This window comes from Pristiophorus japonicus, chromosome 16, assembly GCF_044704955.1.
Source record: "Pristiophorus japonicus isolate sPriJap1 chromosome 16, sPriJap1.hap1, whole genome shotgun sequence".
NCBI lineage: Eukaryota > Metazoa > Chordata > Chondrichthyes > Pristiophoridae > Pristiophorus > Pristiophorus japonicus.
Genome location: NC_091992.1, coordinates 115,123,886 through 115,141,088, shown reverse-complemented (window position 1 = coordinate 115,141,088; position 17,203 = coordinate 115,123,886). Strand labels below are relative to the sequence as shown.

Genomic DNA, 17,203 nt, shown 5'->3' with positions numbered 1-17,203 from the left:
ACCAGGGTGGCACAGAGTGACAGGGCTTTGGGATTTACAACATTGCCGGCTTCCCCAAGGTGCAGGGTGCTGTTGTCTGTACCCATATTGCCCTGCGAGCATTATTACAGGAGGCAGAGGTGTATCAAAACCGTAAGGGATTTCACTCCCTCAACGTGCAGGGAGTGCGACCATACGGGAGTGCGACCATACACAGCGCATAATGGCAGTTAATGCCTACTTTCCAGGGAGCATCCATGATGCGCACATTTTGCGGGAGAGCACTATGTCTGACCTGTTGAAGTCTGAGCCACAAGGTAAATGCTGGATGCTAGGGGACAAAGGGTATGGCCTCGCCACCTGGTTCTTGACCCCCCCTGTGGAACCCTCAGACAGAAGCTGAGCAACGATATAACAAGAGCCATATAGCCACAGGTAATATTATCAAAAAGACAATTGGAGTGCTGAAGCAGCGCTTTCGATGCCTGGACCTCTCGAGAGGCAGGCTGCAATACCAGTTCACAGTGGTGTGCTCCATGTTGCATAATTTCGCAATCATGCGGGGAATTGCCACAGGGGACCACCTGAGGAGAGCGTGCAGGAGACAGAGGAGGAGGAAGAGGAAAATGAGGGGAAGGAGCTTCCAGATGAACCCATGGCACCACCCTCCCCAACACCACAGTGGAGGGCACGCGGAGCGTATGCCACTGCAAAATTGTTACATCTGCAGCTCATAAATAAACGCTTTGCTTGAATGTGGAGAGCTGCGTTTTGGGATCCTGATGACTGTTACCCCAAAAGTTTGACACTGTACAATAGTGCTTAAATTCAATTCAAACATTTATGTAAAAATCTCAAAAATATACAACAATTTTAAAACTTTGTAAAACGTATAACTATAAAACAACTGTAACAACTTTAATAGCAACTTTAACAAAACTGTAACAACATTAATAGCAATTTTACCAAAACTTTTACAACTTTAATAAACTTTTACAAATCAAACTTCAATTATTCATTGAACAAGTACAACAAAAAGATCCATTACTGTCCTCGGCCACCGTCCTCGACTGCATGCTACACCACCCTTGGGACTATTCCCCCCTTTCTTGTTCCCACCCTTCCCTTTCCCACTGCCCTGGAGCCCGGATCGCCCCGTGCTTCTACCAAGCCGGTGTGCAGCACCGCACCCCGAGTGCTGTTGCTGTCATTGGGGGTCAGACATTGCAGGCACAATAAATGGGGCCTCAGGATAAGCTCGTGATGTGGAAGGCACGGCTTCAGGGCTGGAAGATGATGTCAGCTCCTCACCCTCAGGTGCTGTTGACCTGACTACTATGGCATGGGGGGGGGGGGTGTACTGTACCATGTCCCGATCCCGTCAATTGCTGCATGGCTTCGATGGCATCGGCGGTGCGCTCCATCGCGGTGATCATACGTGACATATCCTCCGACTGCCGCTCTGATAGAGCCGCGATGTTTGCGGCTATCGTAGTCGTGGCCTTGAGCAGCTCTCGACCTATGTCGACACTGGCCTGTGACAGACGCACCATGTCCTGGTACACGCCTACAGCAACCGACCTTTCCTGCACCAATCTCCGTCACTGCAGCAAAGGCGCTGCAACACTGGGGGTGCCTTGCTGCACACGGCTTGGTCCCGCCGAATCAGAGGAGCCACGGGGGAATCCCCTAAATACAGACTCGGTGGTGGAGGATATTCCAGCTGGCCCACATGGAGCTGCTGTATCCTCCTCCGTCTCCGCCCCCACCTCCACTGGCTCCAGGATCAGTGCTCTTCCTCTTCCTCTTCGTCTTCCTCATCTGTGCCAGTGGTGAAGTCGGGAGAGGGCTGGGTGACACCAGAGGTGGAGGCAGTGGGTCTCTCTGTGTCGGTGTGGTCTGAATCGCCCGAGTCTGGAAGTACAAAACAACATTTCAAAAAGCTTGGCACCAGGGGAGGGGTCAGAGTTACATGAGTACATAATACAGTGACTTATCGCAGTCTTACTTAAATGTCCACCACTGCTGCAGTACTGCATTACATATTGCAGATAGACAATACAGATATGCATTGTGTTACATGCCCCCAACATTACATTACATCAGGCCAACATTACAGTTACATTACATGACATGACGAGAGAACTGCAACACAGACTGCATTTTATTCAACTTATCATCCTGTGTGAGTGGGTCAGCTCCAATGCTGATGGTGGCACGGTTGCTATCCCCAACCAGGGATAGGGCACAGATCTCGATGTCAGTCAGAGGCTCCTGGGTTGTGGGTCCTCCCCCGTACGCCGCTGATTGGCTGCTATTATAGATGTCTTCTTCTGCAGAAAGTAAAGTAAATCAAAGTAAAAATCTTCAATCCATTTAACATCGCAGACACACAGGGTCACATACACACACACACACACACACACACGTTAAAAAACACTGCATTGATCCTGCATTGCCTGAAAGCACGAATACATCGCCTTAACAAGATAAATCATCATCATCCTCACTCATAGGCAGTCCCTCAGAATCGAGGAATACTTGCTTCCACTCTAAAAATGAGTTCTTGGGTGACGGAACGTCCAATACGAGAACCACAGTCTCTGTCAAAGGTGAGACAGACAGTCGTTGAACTGGGTGGGTGGGACTGGTTTGCCGCATGCTCTTTCCGCTGCCTGCGCTTGGTCTCTGCATGCTCTTGCCGATGAGACTCGAGGTGCCCAGCGCCCTATTGGATGCACTTCCTCCACTTAGGGCGGTCTTTGGCCAGGGACTCCCAGGTGTCAGTGGGTATGTTGCACTTTATCAGCGAGGCTTTGAGGGTGCCCTTGAAATGTTTCCTCTGCCCACCTTCGGTTCGTTTGCCGTGAAGGAGTTCCGAGTAGAGTGCTTGCTTTGGAAGTCTTGTGGCCTGCATGCGAACAATGCAGCCCACCCAGCGGAGCTGGTCGAGTGTGGTCAGTGATGCTGGTCTGGTCGAGGATGCTAACGTTGGTGCATCTGTCCTCCCAGAGGATTTGTACGATCTTATGGAGACATCGTTGGTGGTATTTCTCCAGCGATTTGAGATGTCTACTGTACATGGTCCATGTCTCTGAGCCATACAGGAGGGCAGGTATCACTACAGCCCTGTAGACCATGAGCTTGGTGGCAGATTTGATGGCCCGATCTTCAAACATTCTTTTCCACAGGTGGCCGAAGGCTGCACTTGCACACTGGAGGCGGTGCTGAATCTCGTCGTCAATGTCTGCCCTTGTTGATAAGAGGCTCCCGAGGTATGCAAAGTGGTCCACGTTGTTCAGGGCTGCGCCGTGGATTTGATGACTGGGGGGGTAGGGCTGTGTGGCGGGGACTTGCTGGTGGAGGACCTTTGCCTTACGAAAGTTGACTATGACTTGGAGTTCAGCTTCTGAATGTGCGCAGACGCAAACGTCGTCCGTGTACTGTAGCTCGACGACAGATGTTGGGACGGTCTTGGATCTGGCCTGGAGACGATGAAGGTTGAACAGGTTCCCACTGGTTCTAGTAGTTTAGTTCCTCTCCAGCAGGGAGCTTGTTGAGTCTAAAGTGGAGCATGAACATGAACTCCTCATCACCAACACCCTGTTCCGCCAGAGGGACAAATACAAGGCATCGTGGCAACACCCTCGCTCCAAACACTGGCACCTGCTGGACTATGCCATCGTCCGAGCCAGGGATCGCAAGGATGTGCGCATCACCCGCGCCATGACAGGAGCTGACGACTGCTGGATGCACCACCGCCTAATCCAATCCATGATCAACATTAACATTGCCCCAAAGCAGAGGGGACAGCAGAACCAGTTCCGCAAAAAAGTTAATGCCGGGGCACTTAGAGACCCAGCTAAGAGAGCGGTATACAGCCAGCGCCTCACAGCCAATCTGGCGTGCCTTGATGACCCTGAGATGCTGAATGCCCACAGCGCTTGGTCTGCCCTCCAGGCCTCTATAACCAGTGCCTGTGAAGAGACACTTGGTCACTCAACCAGAAAACATCAGGACTGGTTTGATGAAAATGATCAGGAGATCGAAGAACTAATAGATTGCAAGCGCAAAGCATTTCTGAGCCTCAAGCAACAACCCAATTCGGGAGCTGCAAAACAACATTATAGATGGCTCAAGGCTCAGGTCCAACAAAAAACACGGGAACTAAAGAACAAGATGGAGAAAGCACAGGAGATACAACAACTGGCCAACAGCCACGATATGCGAGGATTCTTCACTGCAGTCAAGGCCACCTACGGTCCAAACTCCCAAGGTCCCATCCCACTCCTGGTCAAGAATGGGGAAACACTCATCAAGAGCACCGAGGCTGTCAGGGCCCAATGGAAGGAGCACTTTGAAGATCTCCTCAATCGAAACTCTGCCTTTGACTCGAGTGTTCGCGACTCCATCCCGCAGCATGCGACCTGCCACCACCTCAGTGAAACCCCAACGTTGCACGAGGTAGGCAAAGCCATAAAACAGCTGAAGAATACGGGTGTGGATGGAATACGGGTGTGGATGGAATCTCTGCTGAGGTGATAATATATGGCGGAGAGGCACTGTTGGCGCAGATACATGACCTCATCGCTCTCATCTGGAGGGAGGAGAGCATGCCGGGGTATCTCAAAGATGCAGTGATCGTGACCATTTTTTTAAAAGGGGACAAGTCCTACTGCGGCAACTACAGGGTAATCTCCCTGCTATCAGCCACTGGGAAAGTTGGCGCTAGAGTTCTCCTCAACCGTCTTCTCCCTGTGGCTGAGGAGCTCCTCCCGGAATCACAGTGCGGATTTCGTCCCCAATCGGGCACAACAGACATGATCTTTGCAACGCGACAGCTGCAGGAAAAATGCAGGGAGCAGCGCCAGCCCTTATACATGGCCTTTTTCGATCTTACACAGGCCTTTGACACTGTCAACTATGAGAGTCTATGGAGCGTCCTTCTCCGTTTCGGTTGCCCCCAAAAGTTTGTCAGCATCCTTCGCCTGCTTCACGATGACATGCAGGCCATGATCCTTACCAACGCATCCATTACAGATCCAATTCACGTCCGGACAGGGGTCAAACAAGGCTGCGTTATCGCTCCAACCCTCTTCTCAATCTTCTTCGCTGCCATGCTCCACCTCACAATCAACAAGCTCCCGGCTGGAGTGGAATTAAACTACAGAACCAGTGGGAAGCTGTTTAACCTACGCCGCCTCCAGTCTAGGTCCAAGATCAGCCCAACCTCTGTCATTGAGCTGCAGTATGTGGATGACGCTTGCGTCTACGCACATTCAGAGGCTGAACTCCAGGATATAGTCAATGTATTCACTGAGGCATATGAAAGCATGGGCCTTACGCTTAACATCCATAAGACAAAGGTCCTCCATCAGCCTGTCACCGCCGCACAGCACTGCTCTCCAATCATCAAGATTCATGGCGCGGCCCTCGACAACGTGGACCATTTCCCATATCTCGGGAGCCTCTTATCAACAAAGGCAGACATTGATGCGAAGATTCAACATCGCCTCCAGTGTGTCAGTGCAGCCTTCGGCTATTTGAAGAAAAGAGTGTTTGAAGACCAGACCCTCAAATCTACCACCAAGCTCATGGTCTACAGGGCTGTAGTAATACCCGCCCTCCTGTATGGATCTGAGGCATGGACGATGTATAGAAGGCACCTCAAGTCGCTGAAGATATATCACCAACGATGTCTCCGCAAGATCCTGTAAATCCCCTGGGAGGACAGGCGCACCAACATCAGTGTCCTCGACCAGGCTAACATCCCCAGTATTGAAGCACTGAGCACACTCGATCAGCTTCGCTGGGCAGGCCACATAGTTCGCATGCCAGCTACGAGACTCCCTAAGCAAATGCTTTATGCGGAGCTCCTTCATGGTAAACGAGCCAAAGGAGGATAGCGAAAACGTTATAAGGACACCCTCAAAGCCTCTCTTGTAAAGTGCGACATCACCACTGACACCTGGGAGACCCTGGCCGAAGACCGTCCGAGGTGGAGAAAGTGCATCCGGGAGGGCGTTGAGCTCTTTGAGTCTCAACGCAAAAAGCATGAAGAGGCCAAGCGCAGGCAGCGGAAGGAGCACGCGGCAAACCATCCCCACCGACCCCTTCCCTCGACGAATGTCTGTCCCACCTGTGACAGGGACTGTGGCTCTCATATTGGACTGTTCAGCCATCAAAGAACTCACTTTGGGAGTGGTAGCAAGTCTTCCTCAATTCCGAGGGACTGCCTATGATGATGATGGAGCATGGCAGTGAAGAAGATTAAGAGGGTTGGCGCGATGACGCAGCCCTGCTTGACCTCGGTCTGGATGTGGATTGGGTCTGTAATAGATCCGTTGGTAAGGATCACGGCTTGCATGTCGTCGTGGAGCAGGCGGAGGATGGTGATGAACTTTTGGGGCAGCCGAAATAGAGGAGGACGCTCCATAGTCTCTCGCGGTTGACAGTGTCAAAGGCTTCTGTAAGGTCAAAGAAAGCCATGTACAAGGGTTGGCGCTGTAAAAATCATGCCCGTTGTGCCCCGTAGGGGACGAAATCCACACTGTGACTCCGGGAGGAGCTCCTCAGCCACAGGGAGAAGATGGTTGAGGAGGATTCGAGCGACGACTTTCCCAGTGGCTGATAGCAGGGAGATTCCTCTGTAGTTGCCGCAGTCGGACTTGTCCTCTTTTTTAAAGATGGTCACAATTACTGCATCTCTGAGGTCCACCAGCATGCTCTCCTCCTTCCAGATGAGAGAGATGAGGTCATGCATTCGTGCCAATAAGATAAATAACATCATCTGTGTGACACGGAACCTACATTTACATGGTACATGGCACATGGGGGGATGCATAAATAAAATTATTACTTACTCTTGCTACCTCCACCAGGTTGTTACACCTCTTACAGCACCTTTCCCTAGTGCATACCATGGTACTTTTGGAGGACACAGCCTCCCCGATCTCATCCCATATCCTGCTGTACTCCTTTGGGGGGGGCTTTCTATTGTGTTCCTAACACAGATGAGACTGCACACAGGGAGGTTAAAGTAACAGTGACCTCAGTCTTTATTAAGACACACCAGATTGAGGAACAAGCCTTAGGCTTATATACAGTGCTCCCAAGGGATGCTGGGATCCCTTGCGACTTCAGGGGATGCACTCCCTCGTGGCGGAACATGGGAGTGCATGCTTTACAGATACACAACATCACTCCCCCGCAAAGTCAAAGTGAAAACTATTTACAAGGTAACGCGGACGGGAGCCTTTCTTTCCCTGATGGATCACCTCGGTACAAATGTCTGTTCTGGTGTGTTGGCTGTGCCCTCGCTGGGCTGGCGTGTTGTTGGTCCTGCAGGGCTACTGGGTGAGCCTGGCCTTACATAAGAACATAAGAATTAGGAACAGGAGTAGGCCATCTAGCCCCTCGAGCCTGCTCCGCCACTCAACAAGATCATGGCTGATCTGGCCGTCGACTCAGCTCCACTTACCCGCCTGCACCCCGTAACCCTTAATTCCCTTATTGGTTAAAAATAGTCCTTGCTGGACTGTTAGGCGTGATGGATTCGACTTCCTGGTTCGGGGTGGTGTCGTTGATCCTTTGGGTGTGTGTTGTGGGCTCGAGAAAGGTGGTGTCTGCTGTGGATTGTTCAGGGCAGTCTGTGAACCGCAGCCTCGTTTGGTCCAGGTGCTTTCTGCAAATTTGTCCATTGTCTAGTTTGACTACAAACACCCTACTCCCTTCTTTAGCTATCACCGTGCCCACGATCCACTTGGGACCATGTCCATAGTTTAGCACATACACAGGGTCATTCAGATCAATTTCCCGTGACACAGTGGCGCGACCATCGTTTACATTTTGTTGCTACCGCCTGCTCTCTACCTGATCATGCAGGTTGGGGTGAACCAGCAAGAGTCTGGTTTTAAGTGTCCTTTTCATGAGTAGCTCAGCCGGGGGCACCCATGTGAGCGAGTGGGGTTTCGTGCGGTAGCTGAGCAGTACTCGGGACAGGCGGGTTTGGAGTGACTCGTTTAAGGCTCTGTTTGATTGTTTGTACTGCCCGCTCTGCCTGCCCATTGGAGGCTGGTTTAAATGGGGCCGAAGTGACATGTTTGATCCCATTGCAGGTCATGAACTCTTTAAATTCGGCACTGGTGAAACATGGCCTGTTGTCACTGACCAGTATGTCAGGCAGGCCGTGGGTGGCAAACATGGCCCTCAGGCTTTCAATAGTGGTGGTGATGGTGCTTTCCAACATTATTTCACATTCAATCCATTTTGAAAAAGCCTCCACCACCACCAGGAACATTTTACCAAGAAACGGGCTCGCATAGTCGACATGGATCCTCGACCATGGTCTGGAGGGCCAGGACCACAAACTTAGTGGTGCCTCTCTGGGCGCGTTGCTCAACTGAGCACATACACTGCATTGCCGTACACAGGACTCTAAGTCAGTGTCGATACCGGGCCACCACATGTGGGATCAGGCTATCGCTTTCATCATTACTATACCCGGGTGTGTGCTGTGGAGATCCGAGATGAATGTCTCCCTGCCATTTTTTGGTAGCACTACGCGGTTACCCCACAACAGGCAGTCTGCCTGAATGGACAGCTCATCCTTTCGCCGCTGGAACGGCTTGATTAGCTCTTGCATTTCAACAAGGATGCTGGCACAGCTCCCATGCAGTACACAGTTTTTTTACTAGGGACAGCAGAGGATCTTGGCTGGTCCAAGTCCTAATCTGGCAGGCTATGACAGGTGATTTATCATTTTCAAACGCTTCCATGACCATCAACAAGTTTGCAGACTGCGCCATTTCCACCCCCGTGGTGGGCAATGGTAGCCGACTGAGAGCATCCGCACAGTTCTCGGTGCCTGGCCTGTGGCAGATGGTATAGTTATACTCTGATAGCGCAAATGCCCACCTTTGTATGCGGGCTTAGGCATTAGTATTTATCCCCTTGTTTTCAGCGAACAGGGATATGAGGTGCTTGTGATCGGTTTCCAGCTCAAATTTGAGGCCAAACAGGTATTGATGCATTTTCTTTACCCCGAACACACACGCTAATGCCTCTTTCTCAATCATGCTGTAGACCCTCTCGGCCTTAGACAAGCTCCTGGAGGCATAGGCGACAGGTTGCAACTTCCCCGCAATGTTAGCTTGTTGTAATACACACCCGACTCCGTACGACGACGCATCACATGCTAGCACAAGTCTTTTACACGGGTTATACAATATAAGCAGCTTGTTGGAGCATAAAATGTTTCTGGCTTTCTCAAAAGCAATTACTTGTTTTTTTCCCCCATACCCAGTTCTCACCTTTACGCAACAACACTCTTGGGGCTCTATGAGGGTGCTTAAACCCGGTAGGAAGTTACCAAAATAGTTGAGGAGTCCCAGGAACGACCGCAGCTCCGTGATGTTCTGTGGCCTGGGCGCATTCCTGATAGCCTCCGTCTTGGCGTCTGTGGGCCGAATGCCGTCCGCCGCAATCTTTCTCCCCAAAAACTCCACTTCTGTTGCCATGAAGATGCATTTCGACCTCTTCAGCCGCAGCCCTACGCGATCCAGTCGCTGGAGGACCTCCTCCAGATTTTGTAGGTGCTCGGCGGTGTCCCGACCCGTGACTTTTATGTCGTCCTGAAAAACCACCGACTTGAGTAGGCTCTCCATGTTTCTCTGGAAGATCGCTGCAGCCGACCGAATTCCAAACGGGCATCTGTTGTAGATGAACAGTCCCTTGTGCGTGTTGATGCAGGTGAGGCCCTTTGAAGACTCCTCCAACTCCTGCGTCATGTAGGCCGAAGTCAGGTCGAGCTTGGTGAACATCTTGCCTCCTGCCAGCGTCATAAATAGGTCGTCTGCCTTAGGTAGCGGGTATTGGTCCTGTAGCGAGAAACGATTAATAGTTACTTTATAATCGCCGCAAATCCTGACCGTGCCATCACTTTTGAGTACTGGAACAATCGGGCTGGCCTACTCGCTGAATTCCACTGGGGAGATGATGCCCTCGCGTTGCAGCCTGTCCAGCTCGATTTCCACTCTCTCCCTCATCATGTGAGGTACCGCTCGCACCTTGTAATGAATGGGTCGTGCCTCTGGGACCAAGTGGATCTGCACCTTCGCCCCGGAAAAGTTTCCAATGCCTGGCTCAAAAAGGGAAGGAAATTTGTTAAGAACCTGGGTACATGAGGCCTCATCGACATGTGATAGCGCTCGAATGTCATCCCAGTTCCAGCGGATTTTGCCCAGCCAGCTCCTTCCAAGCAGTGTGGGGCCATTGCCCGGGACAATCCAGAGTGGCAGTTCATGCACCGTGCCCTCGTAGGTGACCTTGACCATGGTGCTGCCCAGGACAGTGATAAGCTCTTTGGTGTACGTTCACAGTTTTGTGTGGATGGGGCTCAGGGCTGGTCTGAGTGCCTTGTTGCACCACAGTCTCTCAAACATATTTTTACTCATGATGGATTGGCTAGCGCCAGTGTCCAGTTCCATGGCTATGGATAAGCCATTCAATTTTACGTTTAGCATTATAGGTGGACATTTCATCGAAAATGTGTGCACCCCGTGTACTTCAGCATCTGCCTCCTCTCTCTGAGGCTCGAAATTGCTTTGGTCCACCATGGACCGATTTTCCTCTGCCACGTGGTAGTTAGCAGGTTTTGCAGAGCTTGCAGCTCCGTCTGCAAGCTCGTTGGAGGTGCCCCATTGTTCCACAGCTCTTGCAAACATACCCTTTGAAACGGCATGAAAAGGCTGAATGGAAGCCACCACAACACCAACAAGGTGTGAATTGCCTTGCATTCATCCTTTGTTGCAGACTCTGAGTCATCTGGGTCACCTGAGGCGTGCTGGCAGTTGCAGACTCGTGGTTTCTGCCCTGTACATTTCTGCTCGCAAACACAGTTCCAGTTAATTTATGAACATTGCTAGCATTTGTGTGCTGAGAGATTTGTTTGGTGTTATCACTGGTGGACATAAACGCCTGTGCTATCGCAATGGCCTTACTGAGAGTCAGTGTCCCTACAGTCAAAAGTTTTTGTACGATGGTCTCGTGGCCAATGCCCAGTACAAAAAAGTCTCTGAGCATTTGCTCCAGGTAGCCATCAAACTCACATTGTCCTGCAAGTCGCCTTAGCTCAGCGACGTAGCTCGCCACTTCCTGACCTTCAGATCGCTGGCACATGTAGAACCGATACCTCGCCATCAGCACGCTCTCCCTCGGGTTAAGATGCTCCAGAACCAGAGTACACAGCTCCCTATACGACTTATCTGTGGGTTTCACCAGAGCCAGAAGATTTTTCATAAGGCTGTAGGTCGGTGACCCGCAGACCGTGAGGAGTACCACGCTCCTTTTTGCAGTGCTTCCTTCTCCGTCTAACTCATTGGCTACAAAGTACTGGTCTAGCCATTCAACATAGGCTTCCAAGTCCTCACCCTCCGAGAACTTCTCCAGTATGCCCACAGTTTTCTGCATCTTTGTGTTGGATTCGTATACTCGTCGCCAGTTATTGTGATCCTAACCCAGATGAGACTACACACAGGGAGGTTAAAGTAACAGTGACCTCAGTCTTTATTAAGACACTCCAGAGTGAGGAACAGGCCTTAGGGGCCGGCTTATATACAGTACACCCAAGGGATGCTGGGATCCCTTGGAACTTCAGGGGATGCACTCCCTGCTGGCGGAACATGGGAGTGCATGCTTTACAGATACACAACACTTTCCACGACCATCCTTCGTTAGGTCGGAGTACCTCCCTGTTATATTCTCGAGAAGGGCAGGTAACTCTGTCTCTTCGAAGGCGGGCGCCCTCAACCACCCGTCCTTTTCGACGTTCCTGCGCTTTGATTCCTTTTTTAACATTTCCATAATATTTCTGTTCTGATTTTTGCTTTGTAAATTATATCTTGTTCTTCAAACTGTAGAATTATTAGTTATTATGAATATTTTTTAACTTTGCAATGTGTTTTTAATGTACCTGCCCGTCGACAAGCTTGCTGCTCCTTCTCACTCTCTCTCCCTCCTCTTCAAGTCACTGTGCATGCGCAGGTGACCCCTGCCTCCCGGGTAAAACGCTTCTGTGAAAAAAACGGGGGGAAAAAAATCACGCATGTGCAGTTCAGTCCCACACCATCCATCGAAGAGAAAGCTGATCTGGATCAACTACTAGGTTACATACCGCCCGCTGCAGACCGCTGGCATACCGACCAATTTTGTCCTCTTCGGTCTGCCAGCGGTTTGAAACGACACACCGCCAGCATACCGCCAAGAAATGGGCGGACCTTATGCATCGACCAATTTCAGGCCCTATGTATAATGGAATCGTAAATCAATTTAGGCCTGTTCCTCACTCTGGAGTGTCTTAATAAAGACTGAGGTCACTGTTACTTTAACCTCCCTGTGTGCAGTCTGATCTGGGTTAGGATATATTTTCAGCCTTGTGCTGTGCATGCTTTACTGAAATCACTGCTGCGTTTGCTATTGTTTCATGATTAAAATGAAAACACAGACCTTCCATTGAACAGTCAGGTGTACCAATTTCTGGTCATCTGTCACTAGGACCAGTTATTTGGGTATGACTTCTTTAACTAGTTCCCAAAAAGATTGCAAGAACATTAAGTGAAAGATCTGACAGAAAGACTATTCAATTTTCCAGGCAAAGTGCTCCAAGGTGAGACAACATGGTACACAGAATGGGTGTCCCATGTGTAGCATTTTACCACTTCCTATTCAAAGAATTGTCACTCTGGGCAAAACATCTGACAGCCACCTATGCGGACAATCTATAATTTATTTAGTCATGTTTGACCTAATATTGTTGTTATACATTTAAAAGGAATAAGATATCAGTACGTGTTCATCTGGCTAAAGTATCATCCCTTTGAGATTCACAATATGATAGTGCTGCCTCGATTGATTTCAAATACATCCCCTACATTATACTTCATTGGCTGTAAAGTGCTTTGAGACATCCGGTGGTCACAAGAGGCACCATATAAATACAAGTCTTTCTTTTTACAGACACTTGAAAAGAGCCAGACCTATAAAGATCATTGGTAGTCCAACCATAACTTCTAGCAACAATGGACATCACATCCTTGTTGAGCAGGAAACAGGTAGGGTAAATAGAGTAAAGCTATTTCCACAGGTTGGGGATTCTAGAACTAGGGTGCATAGTCTAAACAGCCAGAACTTTCAGGAGTCTACTTAGGAAACACTTCTACACACAAAGGATGGTAAAAGTTTGGAACTCTCTTCCGCAAACAGCAATTGATACGAGATCAATTGTTCATTTTAAATCTGAGATTGATAGCTTTCTGTTAACCAGACATATTAAGGGATTGTGGGCCAAAGGCGAGTATATGGAGTTAGGTCGCAGATCAGCCATGATCTCATCGAGGGGCTCAATGGCCTACTCCTGTTCCTATGTTCCTATGTTCCTTTGTTTTAATCAGCTGCTCCATTCAATATTGGCCTGGATGTTCAAATTTTAGAGGAATGTAAGCATGGAAAAAAGTACCCTTTATATGGGGGAAGAGGAAGGAGGTTGGTAATCTCTTACAGCCTGTAGTCATCTGTGCAACGAAGCAATAATCATCTTGTTGGTGTGTAGTTCAATAGCAGTGATGCATGGTACTTGCAGATAATTAGTGGCTATGGGTTGCTCCCGCCATTAATTTTTCCACTAAATGCAATGGTGTAGACTGACTGGAGGTGAAATTGTTCTTTGCCAATAATGCAGAAAGTTCTCACAGCGAATCACCAGCCCATTTTACATCACCGCGATTTTCTTTTCCATGGTTTTGTCATAAAACTAATGTCCTTTAGGGAAGAAAAACTGCCATCTTTGCATGGTGTGGCTTATATGTGATTTCAGTCCCATACTAACTTGGTTGATTCTGAACTGTCCTTGGAAGTGGTCTAGAAAGTCACTCAGTAATATCAAACTGCTACTACAGCAGTTGAAGAAGGCCCACTACCATCTTCTCAGGACAACATTTTTTAAATTCGGTTATGGGATGTTCCTGGCAAGGCAGCATTTATTGCCTATCCCTAATTGCCCTCGAGAAGGTGGTGGTGAGTCGCCTTCTTGAATCGTTGCAGTCCGTGTGGTGAAGGTACTCCCACGGTGCTGTAGGGAGAGATTTTGACCCAGTGACGATGAAGGAACGGCGATATATTTCCAAGTCAGAATGGTGTGTGACTTGGAGGGGAACTTGGAGGTGGTGGTGTTGCCATGCAGGCCAGGGAGCAGAAGGAGCAGCGTGGCAGCGTACCACTCTAGGGAGCAGCACGTGCTGGAGCAGGACAGCAACGGCAATGAAGAGGGATGTCACCAAGATCCAGGTCGGTGATTGGAGCGTGGGCAGGTGCAGCAGGAGCGGCGAGGTCAGGGCGAAGGAGCGGCGAGAGACTGTAGAGGGATGTGATCGGGGCCCAGGTGAGGCGTGAGTTCGGGGCCCAGAAGAGGCGAGGGCCCAGGGGCAGCACAGGTCAATCCACATTGCGATATGTGTGTGCACTAGATCCATGCAGCAGAGCTGGTCTCCAGTCGTCTTGGTTAATCCTTGCCACTGGACCAGTGAGTTGCTGCAGTGCATCTTGTAGATGGTACACACTGCAGCCGCGGTGCGCTGGTGGTGCAGGGAGTGAATGTTGAAGGTGGTGGATGGGTTGCTTTGTCCTGAATGGTGTCGAGCTTCTTGAGTGTTGTTGGAGCTGCACTCATCAGGCAAGTAAAGAGAATTCCATCACACTCTTGACTTGTGTCTTGTAGATAGTGGGAAGGCTTTGGGGAGTCAGAAGGTGAGTCACTTGCCACAGAATACCCAGCCTCTGACCTGCTCTTTTAGCCACAGTATGTATGTGGCTGGTCCTGTTAAGTTTCTGGTCAATGGTGATCCCCAGGATGTAAATGGTGGGGGATTTGATGGTCATCCCGTTGAATGTCAAAGGAAGGTGGCTAGATTCTCTCTTGTTGGAGATGGTCATTGCCTGGCACAAATGTTACTTGCCACTTATCAGCCCAGCTTGAATGTTTTGCAGGTCTTGCTGCATGTAGGCACGGACTGTTTCATTATCTGAGAAGTTGCAAATGGAACCGAACACTGCAATCATCAGTGAACATCCCGACTCCTGACCTTATGATGGAGAGAAGGTCATTGATGAAGCAGCTGGGCCTAGGACACTGCTCTGAGGAACTCCTGCACGATGTCCAGGGACTGAGATGATTGACGTCCAACAAACACAACCATCTTCCTTTGTGCTAGGTATGACTCCAGCCAGTGGAGAATGTTCTCCCTGATTCCCACTGACTTCAGTTTTACTCAGGCTCCTTGATGCCACATTCGGTCAAATGCTGCCTTGATGTCAAGGGCAGTCACTCTCACCTCACCTCTGAAATTCAGCTCTTTTGTCCATGTTTGGACCAAGACTGTAATGAGGTCTGGAGCTGAGTGGTCCTCGCAGAACCCAAACTGAATATTGATGAGCAGGTTATTGGTGAGTGTCGCTTGATAGCACTGTCAATGACACATTTCATCACTTTGCTGATGATTGAGAGTAGACTGATGGGGCAGTAATTGGCCGGATTGGATTTGTCCTGCTTTTTGTGGATGGGACATACCTGGGCAGTTTTGCACATTGTCGGGTAGATGCCAGTGTTGTAGCTATACTGGAACAGCTTGGCTAGAGGCGCGGCTAGTTCTGGAGCACAAGTCTTCAGCATGAGTAGCATTGGGCACTAAATATTGGCCTTGCCAGCAACAGCTACATCTTGAGAATGATTTAAAAAATGTCACCAATCCTGCTATTCCTTGGTTAACCTATCAAGAAATGTACTACAGAAATGCCAATCTTTTTTTCCTCCTTCAGCAGCCTCCCTACTCAAGCCTTTGAAAACTTATCACTTAAAAGAAGTCAAACTGGGAATGCCATTGGTGACTACAATCTCAACTGAAGTTTTCAGTTGGGAGCCTAGTCCTGCAATATTGCAAGACCTCTCCCACCTGGAGTTGGACTTACTCAGTTTGGTTTAAAAAGTTAACTTAAGCTGATGAAGGTGACTTTTTATAAAACAAACTTTGGCCCAAATTTTGTTGTGGCAGGGCATCCGCACACTAAGGGCTAGAAATTGCGTAGCGCCCTGTTTGGAGCGTTAACGGGAGTTGCAAACCAGACCAATTTCTCCCCCTTAGATTTTAAACAGTTTTGTGTGGCAAGTTGCAGAAAGTGCAAGCTGATAATGGTGCAGCGAGGGAAACTAGGCCTCGAGGACCTGAGTGAACAGGGGGACCATCAGGGTATCTCCTCAACCAATCTGATTGAGGGATTGTGATAGGAAGTGTAAATTAAAGTGGGTGAATCCAATGTCAAATCAGGTACAGAAGGAGAAATAAAGAGAGGGAAAGAAAGATTGGATTAAGATCAAGAGAAAAAAATAAACAGAAAGGAAAAGTAAGAAAAAATGTTATTTAAAATGTTACATTTAAAAAATCGGCAACAACAATTAAAACCTGAAGGAATGAGACTCCATACTTGTAATAATTCATAGTCAGTGTCTGAGAGGTTGATTGGCAGCAATTAAAACTTTGTACGTCATTGAAAGGGTACTTAGACTGGAATTGACAAGACTTAACTTTGTGTGACGAGTTTAGCCTGTATCTGCCACACAAATCCAGCAACTTCACGCCATTCAATGCATTTCAATGGTGAGGCAGACAGCGAGATGTCGTTTTTGCGAAGCTAATGTTGCAGTGCAACTCGGACAGCAACTTTTGGAAATTTAGTTTATCGCGCATCTGCCTCTCGCCTGAAGTCGTTGTACCATTTGCACATAAATAAAGGCCAGCACCATTATTTTGACAGAAAAATCTGGGCTCAAGATCCATGTCCTTAAATGGGTGCGCTAACTGCTTTCAAGCTTTTCAATAGTAATTGTCAACCTTATTAATGCCCTAAAGTTGATAGTTCTGGTGTTATAACTGTCCCTTTACACATATTTACTATATTTTATATCTTATTAAAATGAAAGATATTTGCTTGAGATTGCATTTCATTTAAAGAGCCAAAATAAAATTGCATAAAATATTCAACATTCTTTGTTTCAGAAAGAAACTAGAGAAGGGCCTTCTCAGTTAGTTTTCGCTCCGCAATACAAAACACTGAAAGGTGACATCTGAGTCGAGGCTCAGCTTATCTTCTTCATATCAGCTTTTCCTTGTAACAGTGA

General features: G+C 48.8%; 1 long non-coding RNA gene across 3 annotated transcripts in view; it reads right to left on the bottom strand.

Annotated features, from left to right (window-relative positions):
* Nucleotides 1–1,309: 1,309 nt before the first annotated feature.
* The window catches only part of LOC139227153 (uncharacterized), a 33,864-nt gene continuing 17,970 nt past the window's right edge, over nt 1,310–17,203 (bottom strand). For 2 of the 3 annotated variants that reach the window (XR_011587394.1, XR_011587396.1), the window contains exons 6-7: nt 11,951–12,050; nt 1,310–2,312 (exon numbers count right to left, since the gene is read on the bottom strand). This is a non-coding gene — a long non-coding RNA (uncharacterized lncRNA). Of the gene's footprint in view, nt 2,313–9,717; nt 9,858–11,950; nt 12,051–17,203 lie in introns of those variants that run through there. The other variant, XR_011587395.1, reaches the window with a different exon arrangement.